Here is a 23,339-nt window from a genome sequence, read left to right on the forward strand (position 1 = left end):
TCCTTCGTCCCCCCAGCTCTTTCCTTCCAAATTAAACAAACCCAAAAAACCAAAAAAAACGTATTTCCTAACATTCAAGGGTGCGCACCACATCAAACGCCAAGCATAGAACACCCAGTGGAAGTCACCAGGCAACGCCTCCGGGTCCCCTAGAAGGGGGTGGGGTCAGAAGGCTCTCTGATCTCATTCCGCCTCCCCAGGTCGTCGCCCCTTCCTAATTCTCGCGAGATTTCAAACAACCCAGCTTCTGCGCACTTCAAGATACTGGGAGTCAAGGCGCCAAGGGAGGGGGAGGGGAAGGTGGGGGGAGACGGTGCAAACGGCGTGGCCGCCATCTTGTTTGTGCCCCCGCTTCGCGCGCGCTCCGTTCTCCGTGACGCACGCTTCCCCCTCCCCTCCGCTGTGCCCAGGCCTCTGCATTGCCTGACTCCGCAGGAGCGCGGGGGCGGCTCCTGCTCTTCCCTGGACTCCTGAGCAGAGGCGTGTGAGTGTGCGGGAGCGTCTGTGGGAGGGAGGGTGAGAGGCGAGCGGCGGCGGGGGGAGGGGCAGCGCTTCCCGCCTTCGGCGGAGACCTCACTTCCCTCTCGCGGCTGCCGCTGTAGTTCGGTCCGGCCTGCCCGCCGCCATGTTGTGTTCTCGCCAGGCCCGCCGCTGTCGCCGCCGTCGCGCTCCTGGGGTCCGTGCGCCTCGTCGGCCCGGCCCGCGGGCTTTCTCCCATTGGCGGAAGGCGACTGCGGGGGGGCTCGCTCGTGATTGGTCGGTGGCGGGGAGGCCGCGGACCTGGCACCTTATTGGTCGCGCTGGCTCGGGCCTGGGGGGTGAAGAAGGAGTCGGAGGCTGCGGGGATGCGCGCGTCTCGGGCTCGGACGGCAGGGCGGTGACCCCCTCCGGTGCAGGCGTGGGGTGGAGGCCGGGGGCGAGCCTAGAGACCTTAAGGGGGAAACGGGGTGATGGTCTGGCAGGTACTGTGGGGATAGCCTGTGCACGGCCCGGAGTGGGAGGCACTCCTAACTCCAGAGGTACACTCCGTGGAACATGCGTGGCCCATCATAGAGAGGCGTACAAGCCCCAAGGGTGCCATGCTTGGAAACGCTGAAACCTGAGTTAGGGTCTGAGACGGTCTTTGAGATCCAAGAGTGCTAGACTTGGAGGTGTTTTTGTTTTTTAATTCCAGTATAGGTAACAGAGTGTTACATTAGTTTCAGGTGTATAACATTTTTGTTTTTGTTTTTTAATTCCAGTATAGGTAACAGCGTTACATTAGTTTCAGGTGTATAACATAATGATCCAACAATTCCCAACACCCAGTGCTCGTGGCGGGGAGTGCACTCCTTAATCTCCATCACTTGTTTCACCTATCCCCCCCCACCTGTTTCCCCCCTGGTAACCATCAGTTTGTTCTCTATAGTTAAGATACACTGGAGTTTAACACAGTTTGTGAATGACTTTGATGTCCATGGATGTCAGGTCTGAGGGCGTGGTATAGGAAAAAAGGCATCTGGGCCTTAGGGACCTATCTAAAGGATAGGATGAGATCAAGAATTTTGCTGGAGAGTGATAGCATTGAAACCGAGGTTTCAGAGTTACCAGACCTGGGATGTGATATGAGGAGAAAATAAACAGACCCAGCCCAAGAGGTGGATCCTGTTGGACCACTGCACTGGGCCTTCACCAAGTCTAAGAGGCAGGGGCATGAGGTAGTGACATCTATAAGAATGAGGAAGTGCGAAGCATTGGGGGAACATTTTCAGACTTGGGAATTATAGTAAGGGAGCAATTATAGATTATTGGGTCTCAGGACCATGCGGCTAATTTTGTAATGTTGTTATATAAAGTTTTCCTGTATTGGGAAGGATATAGGTCAGGGCTGAGTTTCTAAAGCTACACTTGCTGGCAGATATTAGATACTTGGCATTTATTTGAATAGATATTGGTAGGTATCTCTTTAGTGGAAGAGAGCTTAACAGAGATCCTGGACCTTGACTTACTTGTTTTCTTTTTTTAAAGTTTATTTTTGAGAGAGAGGGAGAGCGTGAGCGAGTGCATGCAAGTGGGGTTGGGGCAGAAAGAGAGGGAAAATCCCAAACACTAGTAGTGCAGAGCCTGATGTGTAGCTGGAACTCATGAACTGTGAGATCATGACCTGAGCCCAAGTCAGACACATAACAGACTGAGCCACCCACGCGCCCCTCTTTTCTTTTATATATACCTAAAAATTACACTCATCTTCCTGTGCACTTAAAAAAATTTTTTTAAAGAAATAAGCAGATTTGAAAATAAACTAGTACATAGTTCCTTGCATCTTGTTTTGAGTAACAGGACTTGACAACACTTTCTGGTTTGTATTTCACAAAACTTTTGTTCTAATCAAGAGTTGTTAGAGTAAGCTTGTTGGAGGTATTTTATCATTTTCCAATTTATTGTTATGACTTGAATTGTTCTACATTTGCATTTCCCAAGGTTTAGGGATCGTGGAAACGTATTTGTGTTAAACTTCTCTGTTTCCTAATTTGTTTTTCCTTGTCTATGTTAGGTGGTCCTCTCTAGTTTCAGATAGATGCTATAAATCTGTTTTTATACCAATTTCAAGAAACTTTTCCGGTTTTCAAATGTGGTCAGTTTGTGAATGCAACAACATTTTCAAGAGAGAAGAGGAAAGTAGTAGAGGAAGGGAATTGACATTTTGGGGCGCATATTTCCTATTATGTAGGCATTGTCATTTGCATATTACAGATGAGAAAATTGAGGATCAGAGAGGTTGTGTAGCTTGTCCAGTGTCTGTGTGGTTGAACTGGGATTCATATCCAAGTTGCCCAGTGGCAAAGCCTGTAGTATTATCTGCTGTGTCGTGTTATCAGTATAAACCTGATTAGTCAAACTTCCAGATAGCATTATATTTTATTTATTTATTTATTTATTTATTTATTTAGTAATTATTATTTTTTAAAATATAATTTATTGTCAAGTTAGCTAACATACAGTGGTATACATTGTGCCCTTGGTAGATAGCATTGTATTTCAAAGTGGATCATCTTTCTTTGATTGCTGGGAATTAGGAGCATATTGAGTGAGGAGAACATAATTAACAAGAGTTTGTTGTACTGTTTGAAAGATTCAGACCACAGGGTAGGAGCCATGTAGAATCTAGGTTCTTCAACTAGGTATTTAAATCATATCTCTTGTTTTTTATTGTGTAGAGAAAGATTAAAAAGTAAACTTGGAGTTTTTCTGAAGCCAGGTAGATAATAGGGGAAAGTATGTACAGAAAGTTTAAGAATCTGCATTCTTTAAAACCAGTCTTCAGAATATTGCTGACGTAGTTTTTCTATATATGGAAGTGATTAATGTCAAGGAGTGAGGAACTACCAAGTATATAAAGAACTCACCTGGGAGCTTTTTCAAATGTCACTAGTACTTTAGATGTTTGTCTCCAAACACTGGGATCTGTCCAGAAGCCTAGTGCCTTCTTCAAACCGTGGGATAGTGATTCTAGTATATGCTTCTCCTGAATGATGTGTAAAATTAAAACTGTATACACAAAATATTTGTAATCCCAATTTTGCATGGAAATCTTTAAATAATTCAGGTTTCAAGGGGAGACCAATGATTTGGTAGTCTGAGTTACTTTGTGACTTAATGCAATTAGGTGAGGGTCTCCTCCCTTTTATTTGCAATTACACTGCAGTGTAGGAGATAGAGTTAAAATACAAGGGGAATTAGGGCTTGCCATATTTTGTACATTGGTCATCTCAAGCTTCATTTGGCTCAGTCATTCAGTTAGCCAAATATGAAGAATGTTACAGCATCCATGACTTAGTTCTTTTTTAGTAAGTCTAGACAAGGTTGCAAAGACAAATATACACATATTCAGCAAGCATTTCTTAATTACCTTCCCTTCAGCAACGGTGATCACCTTCATTCCCATTAACTCCTTACATCCATGGCCGGTTGCTGGGCCTTGTTATCATCTGGAATGGACCACCCTAAAAATCTGGAATCCCAGGAGGTCTGAGTAGGTCTGAGTTTATGGTAAAAACTTGAGAACATCAGCTGTGTCTTCTAAGCAGACATCATACTAATGTTTAATACTTAACAGACTGTGTTCATGTCTTGTTACCTAAATTTTTATAACATAATTCTGTTATTTATGTGTACATATTTTCCATTTGGTCAAAACTGATTCATTGTACTAGAAAAGATACAGGGTTTCTTAACCTCATTTACAGAGATGCAGAGGCAAAGTGAAATGAGGAGCCATGCTAGGTGTCTCTGAGGCAATTTTGAAATTTATATCTCTTTTAGTTCAGAGGTACTGAGCCATTAAGGATCTATGAATCAAACTCAGGAATGATATAGTTAGTTACTAACTTTTATTGAGTGCTTATGTTGCACCAGCTAGGGTATAAATGTATTGTATATATTATCCACACTCTGTATGTGGTGGACACTATTACCACCTTTATTTTTGTGTGTGAAGAAACTGAAGGGTTAGGTAATTTGCTCAAGGTCACACAAGGTGGCAGAGCTCAGATTCAAACTTAAGTCTATAACTCTTAATTCCTACGAAATTTGTGGAACCCTTACTCTTAAACTGTGTTTTCTTGACACCTTAAAATATTATGAGAAAAGAAAAATTCCTGCATCTTAGATCAGGAAGTGACCTTCAGTTTTTTTCAGGCAGGTACTCTTTTCTGAGGCCCTAGAGTGTGATGACCTTGACAAGGTCACTTGGCTTGGCAAGGGGAGAGCCAGGTGTAACCCAGATTGTTGGATTCCCAGACCAGTCTCATTCCACTGGACAGTATTGCCTCTTCCGTGGAAACATTGGCTTGATGATAGGGATGACTCTAAGGCCCTTTTATATTTTGACAAGTTTGCCTCATTCATAGGAAGGAGAATGGCAGAGGACATTATTAAAGACACAAATGACCTTCTTGAGGTTTATTCCAGCCTCAGGCATACAACCTAGGAAGAACATTCCTTAGCCAGCAAGTTGTTCTTTTCCACTCAGTTTCTTGTGCTCAAAGCAGACTTATTGTGAGTTATCTGATGTCTTCCAGTCTCTTTTCATTTTGTTTATTCAGTTTTTCATGCATGTGCTGTGACTAGTTAGGAAGGCTACAAGGTCATTTTAGTATTTTCCCAGTGACTCAAAGTACCTAACATAATTTAAGTAGATTAATCATAGGAAGAAGTGGATTTAAAATACTTTGGCCAAAAAATGCCATTGGGAGGGGGTAGTGTAGTTGCTGACGCTGGAGTCCGACCTGGGAAAGAATTCTGTCTGCGTTTACCCTCTGTGTGAGCTCGGGGTCAGATTCTTGACCTGTCTAAGCCTTAGTTTCTTCCTATGTAAAGTAGTGGTAATGATACCTCTGTTACAGAGTAGTTATGAAAAATGAATACAGCAGCATATGGTAGGTGCCTGTCACCAAGTGGACCTTAGTAAGTGAGGGAACACATCACTTTCTTTTTAGAACAGCATAAAATCTGTCAGCCTGTTAAAGCTTCCCGAATGAGGAGGTCGTTTGTAATCGTCTGCTCTTTCATGTACAGTAAGATTTCTACATGGGGGAGCAACCACTTGACATGAAAGAAATAACCTAATTTAGTTGTGGTGTTGTGATTTAGGAGCTGATTTATAGTGGATCTCTGTTATTATTAGTCTGTATTATTTATGAATGCACAAAGCAGTAGCATCTTCTGCTTCAGAGTTAGGTTGTCTCCTGATTGCCTCTGTTCATTCTTGGGTGCTAAGTGGTAATGATTTTGATGAGATGAGAACTTTTCTGTATTTGCCAAATAGCAATAATTACTAAAATCAGAACAACCAGTTTTATCTTTCAATCCAGAAAGATTTACATTATAGTCATTTAAAACTTTTTCTAGGGGTGCCTGGATGGCTCAGTCTGACTCTTGATTTTGGCGCAGGTCATGATCTCATGGTTTGTGATCATGATCTCCCAGTTTGTGAGATCGAGCTGCACATCAGGCCCTGTGCTGATGGCACAGAGCCTGCTTGGCATTCTCTCCCTGCCCCTCCCCTGCTTGCACTTTATCTCTCTCTCTCTCTCTCTCTCTCTCTCTCAAAATAAATAAACGTAAAAAAATTGTTTTTCTAATTGTAGAAGTTGTCAGTTGAAGTGGGACTGTCAGTTTGGCTTGTAGTCACCTGGTAACATTTTCTTTGAAGTAAGCAGGAAGACAGCATTGTAAAATGGTTCAAGAAAAAAAGTTTGTCTGCCTGCAGAAATTTTTTGCCAGGTTGCGAAATTTGCTGCACCCTTCCCACACTTCTCCATGTTTTAGCAGTGATGTACCTGATAACAGTGAGGCAACATTTGTGCTCATTTTCAGTGTGAGAGTTGTATTTTCTGTTTTGGGTTAAGTCCTTACTTGTTTGCAGACAGATTACTTCTAAATTCAGTGTACTTTTATACTGTGAGAGCTTTCTAATGGATAAACTTCAGGTGCAGTTTAGAGAGAGGGACTAGGCTAACCTTTGCATTTGAATGTTTCCAGTGGAATAGGTTTACCTTAAAGGTTCAGATCTTCATGTCCAAGGTACATAAGGTGTCCTCGTTAGATGAATACTCTCCATTTAAAATCAACGGTGTCTTGTTACAGATCAGATTTAAGAATTAATCTTAAGTACATTCATGGGTATGAGCTATAAATAGTGATCTTGACCAGTGCTTCGATGAATGCCTCAGTGACTCATAGGGAATGATATCGGAGTATGGAATATTTTGTATGATGTCACTGGCTTAAATCTATTAGAGTTAAAGTTGTCCCACCCATTACCTGTGGTTTCGCTTTCTACGGTTTCGGTTACCCATGGTCGACCGTGGTCCAGAAGCAGATGATCCTCCTCTGACTATTGTCAGAGGATCAGTAGTAGCCCAGTGCCCTATCACAATGTCTGTCCTCACGTCACTTCAGCTCATCACGAAGGCATCTTATTTAGCGGCATCACAAGAAGGGTGAGTGCAGAGCAATAAGATTTTGAGGCAGAAAGAGACCACATTCACATAGTTTTTATTACAGTATATTGTTATAATTGTTCTATTTTATTATTATTATTTCTTACTGCGCCTAATTTATAAATTAAACTTTATCTTAGGTGTGTGTGTATGGAAGAAATGAATTGTAAATAGGGTTTGGTACTATCTGCAGTTTCAGGCATCTCCTGGGCAGGGCGCGAGTAGTGTCTTGGAACGTATCTCCTATAGATCAGGAGGGACTACTGTACTGAAGGTTTGCACAGTTTCTGTTATTGCTCACCCTTTCCTCAGGAGCTGCAAATTGTCCAGTGATCTGTATGAAGTGAGATTCTTTGCCCAATGTTAAGAAGACCTATCCTCCTCACTAGTGGTGTGATCAATTCATTTAAGAGAGGAAAGTGAAAGTACGTGCAATCTGCACAGTTGAACATCTTTGTCATTTTTAACTGTGTTAAAAATTATTGCTGTACCCTGAAGGGTAAGTAGTTTAGAATTTGCTCATTATCAGCTGACAAAGTTGTGGCCTTTTTAAAAAGCAAAGCACACTTGGTTGGCAGTAATTTGGGAGGCAGAGGATTGCTATTTATGGTGATATTTAATGTCATTTTTAGTAGGACTAAATTAAAAGGGAAAGGCCATAATGTGTGTAAAACTCCAACCATTTTGGAAGGTGGTCAGAATAGAGTTGCCTATAATCTTTTCATTCCGCTAAAATCTGTAAGGCAGCTTAGCGCAGCATTTCCTAAACTGTTTCATTGAACTTTAGTTCTTATACAATGTAATAAATGTCCTCTGGAGTTGAAAAAAGGATCCTTGACAAAATGATAGCTAAAGTGAAATGCATTTCTTTACTGCAGAATTAGTATTCAGGGCCTTTGTGTTTATGTGCCTTATGACCCTTCAAGAGAGAGGATACATAATGCAGTGTTTCTTGGACATATTTGGCCATGGAACCCTGTTCGTGAGAACATCTAATAAGTATTTCATGTTATGACTGGGGTGTAGTGGGGCCCAGTTGAGCAGTTCTAGTGCAGAGAGCTTATGAGTAAAAAATGAATCTTTTGTAGAGGATAGTTTGGCCAGTAGTGGAAAAGAATTTTTCTGGGAACATACAACACAGTTCTCCAAAGTAACATAGACTCTTGGGGTGAATATGATTTCAAAGGCCATCTAACCCCGTTGCCAGCATCTGTGACACTGGTGGCAGCTACCATTTTTTTGTGCACTTGCTGTTTATCAGTCGGTGGTGGTGTTCTACATGCATTATTAACCACTGGTCTTCATGTTATTTATTTATTTATTTATTTATTTATTTATTACCTTCTTAATATTCCCCATTTATCTACTTTTCAACATCTGCACTGCTACGTTTTCTGGTAACTAGAGTACTGCAGTGTCTTGTTTTCCCTATCTGTCTAGAGCTGCCAGTCTCCCACCCGGTCCCACTTCTCCATACTGTACCCCAAATGATCTTTTAAAAGGGTAATTCTGAGAGGCGCCTGGGTGGCTCAGCTGGTTGGGCGACTGACTTCGGCTCTGGTCATGATCTCACAATTTGTGAGTTCGAGTCCCACATCGGGCTCTGTGCTGACAGCTCAGAGCCTTGAGCCTGCTTCGGATTCTGTGTCTCCCCCTCTCTCTACCCCTCCCCTGCTCTCTGTCTCTCAATAATAAATAAACGTTAAAAAGAATTTTAAAAAAATAAAAGGGTAATTCTGATTGTGCCAGTCCCATGCTTAAACTCTTCAATGGCTCACTGTTGTCCCTTAGAATAAAGTTCTAGTATCTTAGTCTTGTCCAGCCCTGTTCATGTTTCTGAGTTAACTTGTAGCCTTTTGCCCCTGGGCTGCTGCCATACCAAACTATAGCCCTTTCAGGAATGTAATGCTTTATGTCAGCTCCAGGCCTTTGCACATGCAGTTTCTTTGTCTGTCTCATTAAGTTCCTATTCTTAGGATTTAAATCTCCCAAGAAGCCATTTCTGACTGGCCTGAAATTGAGTTAGGCCATGGGCTAAGGGGCTCTGCTTATGTCCTGTACTATGCATTTGTTCCTGTTGTAACTCTTAACATAGAGCACTATGATTTCTTGTTTTAATTTTCCTCTTTGTTATAATAGACTTTAGTCTCATTGAGGACAGGGACTGTATTGTTTAGGATCCCCACGTCTTAGCACAATGCCTACACCTAAGTATTTATTGAATGAGTGAAAGTTCCCTTAATCTTTACAGCCTTGCAAGATGGTTTATAGTTCAGGAAATTGGCCTCAGTGGGGTTAACTACCTAGTTTGAGGTTACTCAGCTAAAAAGAGGTGAAGAGGGATTAGAATCTAAATCTGTCTAGCTGCAAAGACTGTTTTTTCCCCCCTGCTTCTCCACATGGCTGCTCTTTTTCATCTTGTCTTTACATATTCCTGTCAAGTGTTCAAACAGCCTGTGCTAACAACCCCATCCATAGCTTCTGAAGCAGCTTGTGCCATCTTTGGACAGCTCTGAGAGGATAGAATAGTTTTCTAGAATAGTTTTCCATCCATTGGTCTTAATTTATGCTTTGGAGAATATAATTTATTTTTAAAAACAAGTAATTCAGGGGCGCTTGGGTGGCTCAGTTGGTTGAGCGTTCGACTTTGGCTCAGGTCATGATCTCACGGTTCTGTGTTCGAGGTGCGCATTGGGCTTGCTGCTGTCATCATGGAGCCTGCTTTGGATCCTCTGTTCCCTTCTCCCTCTGCCCCTCCCCCACTCACATTCTCTCTCTCTCTCTCTCTCTCTCTCTCTCTCTCTCTCTCAACTTAAAAAAAAGAAAAAAAAGAGTAATTCAGGGGGCCCCTGGGTGGCTCAGTTGCTTAAGTGTCTGACTCTTGATTTTGGTTCCAGTCATGATCTCATAGTTCATGACAAGCCTCACGTTGGGCTCTGTGCTGACAGTGTGGAGATTTCTTGAGGTTCTCCTCTGTCTTTCCCTCTCTCTCTGTCTCCCCCTCCCCACTGGCTCTCTCTCGCTTTCTCTCAAGCATTTAAAAAAAAAAAAAAATTCAGAATTTATAATCCACTTAAGGTCTCATTTATTAGTTTACTTCATTAATTTGTTGAGCAGTGATTTACTGGGCACCAGCGCTATATTCCTTATTCTAATGATACTATCATTGCTCAAAATGTTTCTGGGACTTTGGGGTTCTTTGGGGGTTATCTTCAGAACTTCTGTCAGATTCTTTTGAAAATGTGTGGACACACTTTTTTAAACCTCGAAGGTGGATTTGGTTTGGGAAATAACTAATAGTTGTTCAGGACCAAGTCAGGTGAAAGAAATGGGTCAGAAGCTACAATCTGGCAGCCCTTAATTTTCTTTGGTCTGCTTATAATTAAAAAAAAAAAAAAAAAAAAACTGAACCAAAATTGAAACTGGAAAGATTTAACATTCAAACAATCTGGCTTTCATGTTTGTATATATTTTTTCCTTCAACCAGACAAAATGATACTATTTATGAAGTCATTGCGGTGGTTCTGGAAGGGATAATGAGGGTATAAGGAATGGGCATAATAGATGTTCTCTGTGATGCTATTTACAATATTTTAAAATTGAAGATACTGAGGGATTAATATCTAAAGTATATAAAAAAATGTCTGCATCTCAACACCAAAAAGTAAACAGTCCAGTTAAAAAATGGGCAGAGGACCCGAAAAGACATTTTTCCAAGGAAGACATATAGATGGCCAACAAACACGTGAAAAGATGCTCAACGTTACTAATCGTCAGGAAAATGCAAACCAAAACCCAATGAGATACACCACCTTACACCTGTCAGAATGGCTAAAATCAAAAAGACAAGAAATAAGTGTTGGCAAGGATGTGGAGAAAAAGGAACCTTTGTGTGCTGTTTTTTTTCCTTCAAAAAATTAAAAATAGAAATATTGTATGGTCCAATAATTCTGCTGGATATCTACCCAAAGAAGATGAAAACACTAATTCGAAAAGATATATGTACCCCTATGTTCATTGCATCCTTGGTATTATTTACAGTAGCCAAGATGTGGAAGCTAAGTGTCCATCAATAGACAAGTGGATAAGGAAGATGTGTGAATACACACATACACATACATGCATGCACAGTGGAATATTACATAGCCATTTAAAAGGATTAGATTGTGCCATTTGCAACAACATGGATGGACCTAGAGGATATCATGCTCAGTGAAATAAGTCAGAGAGATGAATATTATATGATTTTTACTTATATGTAGAATCTAAAAAACGAAACTAATGAACAACAGAAAAGCAGAATCAGACCTATGAGTACAGAGAGCAAATTGATGGTTGCCAGAGTGGGGGGTGGTGGGCAAAATGGGTGAAGGGGAGTGAGAGATACAGGCTTCTAGTTATGGAATGAATAAATCAGAAGAGTGAAAAGCACAGCATAGGGAATATAGTCAATGATACTGTAATAGTGTTGTGTGGTGACAGATGGTAGCTATACTTGTGAGCATAACATAACACATAGAGAAGTTGAATCACTATGTTACACACCTGAGACTAGTGTAACATTGTGTGTCATACATCAAAAGGTAAAAAAAAACCCACAAAACATTGTAGACAGTGAAGTTATTAATATAAAACTGATAGAAAATTATGGTATAGCCATTCAATGGGATATACTCCAATTGTAAATGATATAGATACAGATTTGATATGGAAAATTGTTCACATATTTAAGTGAAAATTACAAAGCAGTTTGTATAATATTATTGTACAATATGTTAGATGGTATTAAAAGACTAACTCAGCCTTGTTTCTAACTGACATAAGCAAAATACAGTGTTTGATTCTGAGTGGTTGCTTTAAAGGTATTCTTAAAAAAATAGCCCATCTGACTAACTGATAACATCAGTACAATACTGCTTTATACATCCATCTCATCAACTTAGTATATAAGTCACACAATGTATTTAATAGTCAAGTGAATATGGCTTTGTATTCATATCATAACATACGAAAAGTTCATTTTTCTCTAGAGGCCAGATATTTCTTGAGGCTTCTAAGTGTACTTACTTTACTAAGTCAGTTAGGGACAACATCAATAAAATGTTCAGGGCACTGAAGAGCCCAGTTTCTTTGCTGCTATTTCTGCTTCTGATGTGGTTGATACAGCATAACCTCCAAGATAGGTAATCTTGGGGGACTGAACAAGACTGTCCTTGACAAGAATTATCAGGGTGGTTAAGGTCAACTTCTGTCATAACTCTGGTCCTTCAGTCATTCCTCAGGATCCCAGAGCAAGAGCTGTTCTGGCATCAGCTTTTTGTGTTCAGGATCTGACTTTTGTTTCTTTTATTGACTCTGAGGCTCTTGCTACAGTGGACTAGTATTCCTTCATGGCTTTTGTCAGTTGGAGCTGAATAGTAGCTGCCCCTTCAGATGGGATATACGCTCTCCAGTTTTCCTCAGTCCTCATTACTCGTTACTTCATTGACACTGTGGCTAAGGTTGGGTTTGATGTATTGGGGATATATGTGGATATAAATAAAACACAGCCACTAACTTCAAGAAGCCTTCCTCTGGTAATAGAGACATGGTTAAAAGTAATTATAATGTGTGATAAATGCTATAGTCAAGTGTATATTTAGATGTTATTGAGTATCTACCACATGCTAGGTGTTAATGCTGAGTGCTTTAACCTTATATCATTTAAACCTCAATGCTCCCACGGGTTGGTGTTTTTTTTTTTTTTTTTTTTCCATTTTATACATGAAGAAGTGAGCTTAGGGATGGATAAACTGCCAGTAAATAGGTAGCTATAATTCAGAATCCGTTTTCTGACCAAGAGCATCATTTCCCATGCTGCCTACTTTGAGAGCTTGAACCAGGTAACCAGAGGCAGTCATTTTGCCTCATAGTGATCTGGGTGTTTTTTAGGGCAAGACAATGCAGTTGTCTGTTGCAGAGGGCTGCTGATATCCAGGACCAGGGAAGAATGTGAGTTGGAATTCCAGAGATCCCATGAGGCTGTTAGTCCACAGTAACAACAGGCTAGAGAAGGGAAAGCTATAGTAAGTAAGTACAGTATAGTAAGCCGCCAGATGGAAATTCTAGGATAATTTCAGTTCTCTTCCCACTAGTAGCTTGAATTCTAGTAAGGTGGCTGTTGGTGAGAAATAGGGGTTCGAGTGGTTTTCTTGCAAACCTTCCAAGAACTAATAAAAACTATGCCAAAGGTATTCACAGAGTATTAAGGGACATGTTTGGTTTAATCGGGTATATCAAACTCAGAATCAAAGGATGGGCATGTGGAACAACAACCAAATCTTGGCCTGGATGGGTGATGAAAAGCATGGGGAAGATTTTTTGTAGCAGCTGGGAGTCCTCCCACACTGCCCTTTATGGCTTAGGAGTTGCTTTCTGCAGGGTTGCAGGGTATGCTGGAGATGGAGGAGAGACAGCCCCTCCTAGTAGCTTTGGGGCCTTAAGGAGAGAGACCTTTCTGCATCTTAACCCTGTATAAAACAAGGAATTTGGACTGGATGACTTCTAGCACTTTACAGTTTTTCAGTGCTTACTAGGCACAATACAATATACATGTGTTAACTCATTTAATACTTATGGTGGCTCTGGATATAGAATGGTGACATCCATGTATTACAGATGAGGAAGCTGAGGCTCAGGGTTGGTTAGTTCAGTGTCATACGGTTAATAAGCAGAGGAGTCAGAATTTGAAATGAGCTCTGCCTGATTCCCAGGTGCTTAGTTGTTCTTCCCTAGTGATAACTAATTAATAGTCAGCGATGTGAATGTTCTCCCTCTTCCTCTGCTTCCCACCTCATATAAGCTTCTTTGCTTCCTTCCAGCCGACTTGACCTCCAATGTTGAGGGGTTGAAAGACTCTAGTGTGGATGAGACACAACTGGCTTTTTGGCCCTCTGCCTTCTCTTCTCAGGCTGGTAGCTATTCAGAATCTGGAACCGAAACTTCTGAGAAAAGAACTATAATACCTGCAGTTCTGTAGCTTCAGCAGTCATCCTACAACACACCCTGTTGGCATAACTAAACTCTTATTTAAGATGCCATAGTAAAATTGCCACACAATCCCGTAACAGTTTATTTTGTGTTAATGATTTAATCATTAGTTGTTCCAAGTCCTGATAAATTATAAATGTGATTTGCTACTGGTTAAATGCCCCTAATACTTCAGTAGTAAAATGCGTATCAACTTATAGGGTGCTATTTTGTCATATACTCAGCTAGGTCTCTAACCATCAGGTGAAGTTCAACATCAGTCAGATTTCTAATTTTTAGATTAATGAAGGTGGGTTTAACGGTTTATGCTACCTCTACATATATGTGACTCCTAAGAACTTCCTTGGATGTGCCCTGGGGTGCTCCATGTCTTGGTGTCAGCCTTGTGGTACAATAGAAAGAATACCGCCCTAGGTTGGGACCTGAGTTTGCATTCTAAATGTATGGCTAGGGGCCAGTTGTTAAGCTTTGTGAACCTCACTTTTTTTTCACATATAAAAGAGGATAGTGAGGATTAGAAGGGGAAAGTCCGTAAAATATCTAGCATAGAACCTGGCACTAATTGGTGTTCAGAAATTAATTCATTGCAGTTTGAGAAATGAGTAGAATGTGTGTAGAGAAGTTAATATGGATGGCAAAGTGATTAGGCGGACTACCTTGCTTTTTTTTTTTTTTTTTTTAAATTTTTAAAAATGTTTGTTTATTTTTGGAAGAGAGAGAAGAGTGTGAGGAGGGGAGGGGCAGAGAGAGAGGAAGACACAGAATCTGAAGCAGGCTCCAGGCTCTGAGTTGTCAGCACAGAGCCTGATGCGGGGTTCGAACCCATTAACCGTGAGATCATGACCTGAGCTGAAGTTGGAGGCTTAACTAACTGACCCACCTAGGGACCCCGACCACTTTGCTTCTATTTCAGGACTCTGCCACATCTCTGCATATGCCCATGATGACTTTTCATGTAAGGTCAGCTGAGGTATTTCTAGAGAAGGACTCGTCCTGAGGAAACAGTCATGTTTGTTTCATCCTGGGATGCTTAGTTTTCGTGGCAGGAAGCAGTTCTAAGGAGATTGTCCAGAACTTTCAGTAATAGTACAGTGTTTCTATTTGACCCATTTTGTAAAAAAAAAAAAAAACATGTTAACTGGTTTTCACCTTTTTTAGGAGGTTCCTCTTAAAACCTCAACAGTTGGGCACAAAATCCATAAGCAAATCTTTGACCACTGGTAAACCTCAGCACCCCAGAATGTTTTCCATAACTGCAGTACTTACAGTATCTTTCCTGGGCTCATTCCTGCCACTTATTCTTGAAAATGTGGTAAAAAGTTTACCTTCCATAATATCAGAACTCTGTAAGATTAAAAGCTGATAAACATTTTATGACCATCCTAAATAAATTAATCCAAACTATAATATGCTTTAAACAGTGTAATCACTGGTGTTCTATCTCTGCCAGTGTTCCCCGCCCTTTATTATTATATTTCCCTCTTGGGTTCCTGGTAGACTTTTTGGCAATGCCACTGTCCCTGTCACTACCTTCTGACATTACTGCAGAATTTTCCTGTTTAGGTTAGTTTGTGTTTCAAAGTAAGGTGATTTTTCCTAGCACTAATATGTGCTTTTAAAATTACCAGGGACAAGATGACAGATTCCTTTTTAGAAATCCTACAAACTGTTGTAAGGCCATTGGTATCACTCTTTGTAACAGCTGTTAAAGAGGTTACATTTTCTCTGGAGCTATTTGATGAGCCCACCCTGGTTTCTTTTTCTTCTTCTGTTAATGCTCAACAGAAAACTGTAGATAGTTAAGTCACAACTTTCAGATCTTGTGCACATTGCTTCTCTGGTTTACTGCCATAGGATACTGTAGCAATATCTTACAGACATCTTTGATGGCCAATCAGAAGCAGTTAAATTACCTTAAATTTTTTAAATGGAACTCTGACAGCCAATAAGAAATCCTTTGGGTGGGAACTGTAACAACCCTTTCGTGTGATTTTAAAGAACAATTGTAAATTTGCAGTTTCCTGTGTTTTGGAAGCACAAGAGGCCCTAGTGCATCTGCTGTGTGCATTTGCCAGGCATTTCCAAGCCTTAAGTTCCCTGTAGTTTGAAGTCTGGATCTGACCCCTGTTCTGCTTCTCAAGGTAACTTTAAAACAGGAAGTGTACAAAGGAGGTAACTGATGACGTGAACAGCCAATCATGGCTTTGTGTTCTTAGCTGATAAAGCAGCTCAGCCAATGGGACCACTCTGGAGGCAAGGTTTGGTGTCAAATAGCATGCTAGATTGAATGCCTTTGACTGTTAAAGTGGAAGGAGGCTGCAGGGCTTCATTGGAGCCTCGGAGTTTTTCACTGAGGCAGGGGTCAGCTGAAAGACAAAGAAAAATGGCGAATAGTTTGCTGGGGGGTGGGGGGACAGCTGTTCGGGTTTTCACTGGAGTGGACATTCCAGACTCAGGTTTCTGCATCTCCTGCTGCCTTTTGTTTCCTCCGTCCTTTTGGGGGGGAGGGCTAGGAGTGACTTAAATTCTCCCTGTCCGAGGAGATATAAATAACTACATGTAAAATTAATGCAGTTCCCGGTAAGTTTAATTCTTTGTTTTGTGTTAAAATGGTAGAAACTGTTTAGCTTCAGAGAGTGTAGACAAGTTGCACTGTTTCAGAAAATGGCCACTTTACATTCCATGCATACCTTTTGGTGCACCTAGAATACCTTGCTCTGTTTAGATTTTGCATGCCCTTCACCTAGGATTTCTTTTCCTAGTTGAGTATTGACAAGATCAGGTACATGAAGAAAGGCTAATCATTTTTCAGGGGCACACAGAAACAAGGCACTTTCTCTTCGCATTGGGTAAACTTAACTGTTTTCCAAATAATTTTCCTTTGTTCAAGTGCACTGAAGCTTTCCTACAGAATAAGCTGAGTTGTTGTAAGACTTTTTCTGTTTCCATGCACTTTGTTGACATCTGTGTTTTCAGAGGTGGAAGCAACACTATTGCTGTGCTAAATTTGTGTGAAAATACGGTTTGCACGAATGCAGCTTCTAATGGTGAAGGCCCACATGGCAGTGTGAAATTCTCCCGGTAACTTTCTTGATTTACCTGTCTGCTTCTATTCTGATACATACCAACTAATTAAATAACAGTCTTTGTTTTGAAGTGCACATTTGAGCTTAGAATGCTGGTGAGGAACATACTTTTCCACTATGTTGGCAGTGACAAGAGCAAATCTTTTTCTGTCAATTTCACACATTTTTGTCAGGCATTGATTTGGTTCTTTAAAGTGATGTGAGCAAAGTGCTTTTCATTTTCTGTATGAAATATTTCGAATCCTAATTTACCTGCAATTTGTGAATTGGAAAGTTAAGAGTACAGGCAACCCTATCTTTTGCCCTTGATATATTTTTCCCCTCTTTTAGGGATAGGAAGCTAATGCTGGTTGCTAATCAGTAACCAGCCAGTTTTTGTGAATAGTGCACTCTTCTGTCCCGTGTACTAACATCTATAATACACTTGATTTTAAAAAGCAGTTCTTTGTTTTCTTCTTATTTGCAAATATGGAATGAAGGTCATTGGAACATTTCTGCAGCAGACTCAGTGTGGAGCAGTGAGCCAGCAGTACTCAGTCTCTGGGTAGGGAAAAGGAACAGGCCCTGGTAGAGAAGAAGTTTGGAGGGTGTTGATTTGCCTTCCCCTGGCTTCCCCTCCTGTAAGGGATTTACCTGAGAGGATCGATAGGGGTTTAGGTTCGGGGCTCTTTGAATTGGACTGGTGTTGCAGTGAAAGTTGCTAGATGCAGGCCTCTGTCGTTGCTCGCAAAAGTGACCTTGAAAAACTGCCGAGGAGTTGAAAGATTGAAGGACAAAGTTTGTTTATACAGATTTAGACTGAAAAGCTCTATTTAAGATGAAAAGAGACTGTACTTCTGATGTTCAAGTCGAGTGGTTAGTAGGAATATGTTATAGATTCAGATTAGGAGTTTTCAAGCAATAAGACAATGGGGCTGCATTCATTCTCTCTCCCACTCTTCTCCGTTCCTTCCCCCAGCAAAAAAATTCTAAATCCTTTTGGTATGATAGTTGAGTGAACTGCCTAACAGATTCAGAATTCCTTGCACGCTGCCTTGTCTTCTGTGTAATCTAGAGGGTTCTTTAGCGAAGAATGGCATTTCAGGAGTTCAAAGCAGTTATGTTTGTAAAACTTCTTTGGGGGAATTGGAATGCTTATGGTAAGAAGACTCATTCTGGGAAGTTAAATCAAAGAGAAAGGAGTATGTGTTAAGGATTACATTTTAACAGGTAATTAATTTCCATTTATTTTTTATAAGTCATTGATTTATATGTTACCAGTTGCTCCAGGTTTTATGTATGATTTAAAAACTCGTAGATACTGAATGACTCTTAGCCTGGGAGAGGGCCTGGAGCAGGCAAGGCAGAATAAGTGGGGCACAGTACGAGGCCTTGATAAAAACTCTTTCTCTTGAGAACTTTGTGGATTTAGCTTCTTGGAAAGATATGTGGCTATTGCCTCTAGCTTGGGTTCTTAACCTTTCAGAATCATGGACTCTTGAGAATCTGACCCACTACCTGGAAAAATGCATATAGGCATGCCTATGCAGAACTCCTGGTGACTGAGAAATCTTCCAGTATATGCCAGTGGTCTTTATGTGATCTCCTCATTTAATACTTTAGCCAGATAAATGTTTCCCAGAAAAAGGAAGGAAACTCTACTTCCATAAGGAGCAAAGGCCTTCTAGAGCTAACTATAACTTAGACTAGGGGTTGGTGTGTAGGGATGGGTGAGGCTTAGATGGGGGTCTTAGATTTGGGCATTTGTTTACTCTGATTACAGTGTATGAAGTAGTATGGTGTAGTAGCAAAAGCAGGCTATTGAAAGTCAGGAGACCTGTGTTCAGGTTCCACTCAGCTATCACCAGCTTTGTGAGCTTGGGCAAGTCAGCCATTTAGTGTCAGCTTCCTCACATGTAAAAATGGGGCCTAAAAATAGCACCTTCCTATTTAGTGGTGAGGCTCAAATGAGCTCATGTATGTCAAAGTGCTTTTGCAAATTGTGAATTGCTACATTAATATAAGTTGTTACTAATCCAGACTGTTGGGGGAGGGGTGTTAAATACTTAGGAAGATAGATGGGCATCAGAGAAAAGAATGCCAGTATTTTAATATTTTTACAAAGGAGTTTGCTTAAATTGGACACATGTCTTTGTAAGCCGGTTCCATGTGCCTTCACGTGCATATTCCCGTTTGTGCTGACATGATCCTATGTAATTCATATGTTGAGACCATCAAACCTTCCCTTATCAGGATTCCTTTGAAAGAATTTTAACCCCTTTTTCAAAAATTAAGAGTCTCTCAGAATAAAATGAAATGGGAATGCCGATTTTTAAAAAACCCTTACCAGATTTAGGAACCTCTCAGAGTAAAAACCGGGAACCTGTTCTGATTTGTGTTATAATGCAGGTGAGTTCTAATAGTTAGTTGCAGATGTTTACTAAGCAGAGGTTACATTTTTAGTTTGTGCACCAAATATTTATAAAGTAAACTGGAGCCATTTTTTGTTGTTGTTTGCTTTGTGGTCATATGATTTTTTTGGTCAGTTTTCAAGCTTGGGAGGTAGTTATAGCTTGCAAAGTAGTAGCAAACCAGTCAATGTTGGGATAAGAACTAAAAAAAAAAAATAAAATAGTTGGTCTCTCATCAAAATATAAGCACTAGCATGAATTTCACATAGCTGATACATATTGTGACAGAGATAAATTTCCAAGATAAATGGTGGAAACCCAGGGGGGGTTCTTTATCACCCATTTTACATGCCTGGTGTCCTCTATTTTTAGGACTCTTTTTCTTCCCCTGGGGTGGGGTGGATATTTTGTGATCTATTTGATTTCCTGTCCTATTAAGTCACTTCCTCTCAGGCGTGGTCAGTCAGCATTGATGTCTGCCTCCTTTCTGTGCATTGAAAGAATCATTCACACAGAATAAGGTTTGCCAAAATTGGCATTGGCCTCTCCAAATAAAAGTCCGCTTCCAGGGATGTGTATATTTGAAAACAACAGTCATGGTCACTGTGGGCTTTCTGTTCCTAAAACAAAATGAGATCTCCTTTTAGAGAAGCTATATACTTTTCGTGGAGGCATCAGTAACCCCAAAAGCATTCTTAAAGCTAATCATGTATACATGGTCTTCTTCATGAGTGGATTTATTTTTGCCTATTTCTATCCCCAATAACATATGCATACAGAGTTTTTATACTCTTAAGTTAAGCTGATGGAAATCATTTCAGGATCTAGTCTACTTCCTTTCTTGTAAAGTGGGGAAGTTGATGCCCAGAGAGGTTAGGTGCCCTTGTCTGTCAGCTTATTATTTTTTTTTTAATTTTTAATTTTAATGTTTATTTTTGACAGAGAGAGAGCAAGCAGGAGAGGGACAGAGAGAGGGCGACAGAATCTGAAGCAGGCTCCGCAGAGTCTGATGCAGGGCTCCAACTCATGAAAAAAACGTGAGATCACAACCTGAGCCGAAGTCAGACCCTTAGCCAACTGAGCCACGCAGGTGCCCCAGTCTTGTCAGCTTTTTAATGACTGGCCTATGCAAATTCAGAGATTCAGCTCCCACTTAGTTCATTCCAGGTTTCTTTACTTTTTATTTTTCATATTTCTCTTCCTTTTGGCATATCCATACAGGTTTGCTGTTTGAACACAGAAGGAACAGAGAAAATGGGCTAGGTAAGAGGTTCAGAAGTCTCCATGTGGAGTCTGTTGGTTAGAAAGTCTGCTGTGGCAGCAGACTTATAGTCCCTTTTGGGATATGAAGATTTCTTGCCTCAGCCAGTTGCTTATTCAGAAAGTAGAGAATCAGCTAGGAAGCTAATGGTGTCCACCTGGCTGAGGTGTCCCAGAGAGCTGGTTACTTTCATATATTACAAGGAAGTAAACTAATGTGTACAAACACAACACCTGCATGCCAGTTAGTTGGGTTTTTGTTTTGTTTAGTTTTGTTTTTTTGGTGGTGGTGGTGGTGGTGGTGAATACATCTTACAGACAAGCTAACTCCCAAACAAGTTTGGGCCTGGTTGTTCAAGTGAGTCAACTGGTATTTATAACTAAGGTCTCAGGATCGTTTTATTTTATTGTTTATTTATTAACATTTATTTATTTTGAGAGAGAGCATGAGCAGGGGAGGGGCAGAGAGAGAGGGAGAGAGTGAGAATCCCAAGCAGGCTGCATGCTGTCAGTGCAGAGCCCAATGTGGGCCTTGAACTCATGAACTGAGATTGTGATGAGTTGAAATCAGGAGTCCCACGCTTAACTGGCTGAGCAACCCGTGTGCCCCTCAGGATCATTTTAAGTATTCAACAAGACTGAAATAGAAATCGTTATCTGTATACTCCCCCAATAATATTTTAACTATGTTGACTTTAATCTTTACCACCAACAGTTGTATTGTGTGTCTGCACGTGTGTGTTTGGGTAGTTGTGGATTTGGTTTTGTTCTTATTTTGCATTCTCTGATAGACTATAATCTACTTGAAACTTTCATTTTATTTACTTATTTTTAAATGTTTGTTTCTATTTTTGAGAGAGAGTGCAAGCAGGAGAGGGGCAGAGAGAGACAGACAGACAGACACATAATCTGAAGCAGCGCCAGGCTCTAAGCTGTCAACACAGAGCCCGATGTGGGGCTTGAACTCATGAACTCCAAGATGATGACCTGAGCCACCAGGTGCCCCCTCAACCTTTAACATTTTTTCTTTGTAGTTGCATTTCTTTTCACCACCTTCATATATTTGAATTAAAGTTACAATTCATTGAAAGAATGAGAGCCTGAATGATGTTCATCTTATGTAATGTTTAAGTGCTGAGGCATACCGTGTCTGGAAATTAGAATAGACACAGCTGGATAGTATCTTCCTCATGTCTGAATTTCCCAGAAGCTTAGTTTTCTTTTTAATCTCTTCTCTCTGCTGCCTCACTGTTGGGCCCAGATCTTTAGAACTTGGTCAGATTCTGTTTGTATTATCATTCTTCTCTTCCTATCTCTCCCCTTGGTGTCCCAAAGCCAGACCCCACTGTTCAATAAGTGACCAAAAGTTTTCCTCTGTTGATTGTTTGCTATGAATTGAGTTACAGTGCTGCACTCTGTAGTGAAAAAGGGCACTTGAAGGGTAAGAAATAAAGGTAAATTCCAGTGTAAATGCAAAACTAAAGAAAAAAAATCTGGTAAATGTTTAACCTTAAAGTGGCATAACATAGTTTATGACCTTGTATTCTTTAGTTCAAAGGAAGAAAGGAGACAAACCACAGCAAACAGCAGTGCCGATTCGCTTGGTTACCTTTTTTCTTGGAAGTATTATCATTTGGTCTGTCTTCATCATTTCATTTACATAGAAAACTAAAGCAAGACCTGCTTGACTGGAAATACCCCAGATAGAATGAATTTTTCCTTTATCTCCTTAACCTGTATAGTTCTTACCTACGAGGAAGTCCCAGAGGTGTACGCTGTATACTTTCTTTCACTGATTCAGCACGCACGCATGTCTTATACGTGGAGACTTAAAAACGTGCACAAATAACATTTTACTCCAGGACCTAACAATCTGGTAGGAGAAACAGAGGATGTATATCAAGTACATGAAACTGATATGGAAAGTACAAGCAAAGGACACAATTCAGAGGAGGGGAGACCTCTACTTCTGACTTAGGAATGAAGGAAGGCAGTTTAACTGAGCGTTGGACTCAGGGAGGTAAGAACAAGGGCATTCCAAGCATGGGGAAAGGAGGAGCAAGGTCATGACTGAAAAAGTGCAGCATGTGCTGAAGAGAGCAGTGAATGGTCCAGTCTGCTTAGACCATATAAGGAGATGAGTTAGGGACAGGAGGGAGTGGAAAAAGAAGTCTGGAGAAGTAAGTTGGGGTCTGCTGTTGGAGGGCCTTGACTGTCAAGAAATTTGAACCATCTCTGCTTGAATTGGTGAACTGTTGAAGATCTGGGGTAATAGATTGATGTGGCAGTATCAGGTGTGTGCTTTTATAAGATTTATGAAGAGATTTATTATGTATTTATTATGTAGACATGAGTAGAATTTGAGTAGAAGGCACCAGAAACAGTGAACAATGCAGTGAATTTGCATACTGGGTTCACAACCCTTACAGGATTGTTATGGGGGTGAAAAGGGAGAGCAGTGCTAGTACCTGACACACAGCACTAAACCAGTATTAGGTATTATGATCATCATATTTGTTATTATATGGAGATGATGAGGGCCTGAATAGAGATAGTGGCCATATGAAGAAAGGTCAGGAGATGGACACTGT

General features: G+C 40.7%; 1 protein-coding gene across 2 annotated transcripts in view; it reads left to right on the plus strand.

Annotated features, from left to right (window-relative positions):
- The first annotated feature begins 279 nt into the window (after nt 1–279).
- Nucleotides 280–23,339, plus strand: part of NFYC (nuclear transcription factor Y subunit gamma) — a 66,873-nt gene continuing 43,813 nt past the window's right edge. Inside the window, exon 1 of one of the 2 annotated variants that reach the window (XM_045476838.1) lies at nt 280–484. The gene's annotated coding sequence lies outside the window, so the exon portion shown is untranslated. Of the gene's footprint in view, nt 485–18,212; nt 18,308–23,339 lie in introns of those variants that run through there. The other variant, XM_045476839.1, reaches the window with a different exon arrangement.

The sequence above is a fragment of the Leopardus geoffroyi genome, chromosome C1 (assembly GCF_018350155.1).
Source record: "Leopardus geoffroyi isolate Oge1 chromosome C1, O.geoffroyi_Oge1_pat1.0, whole genome shotgun sequence".
In the NCBI taxonomy this organism is placed as follows: domain Eukaryota; kingdom Metazoa; phylum Chordata; class Mammalia; order Carnivora; family Felidae; genus Leopardus; species Leopardus geoffroyi.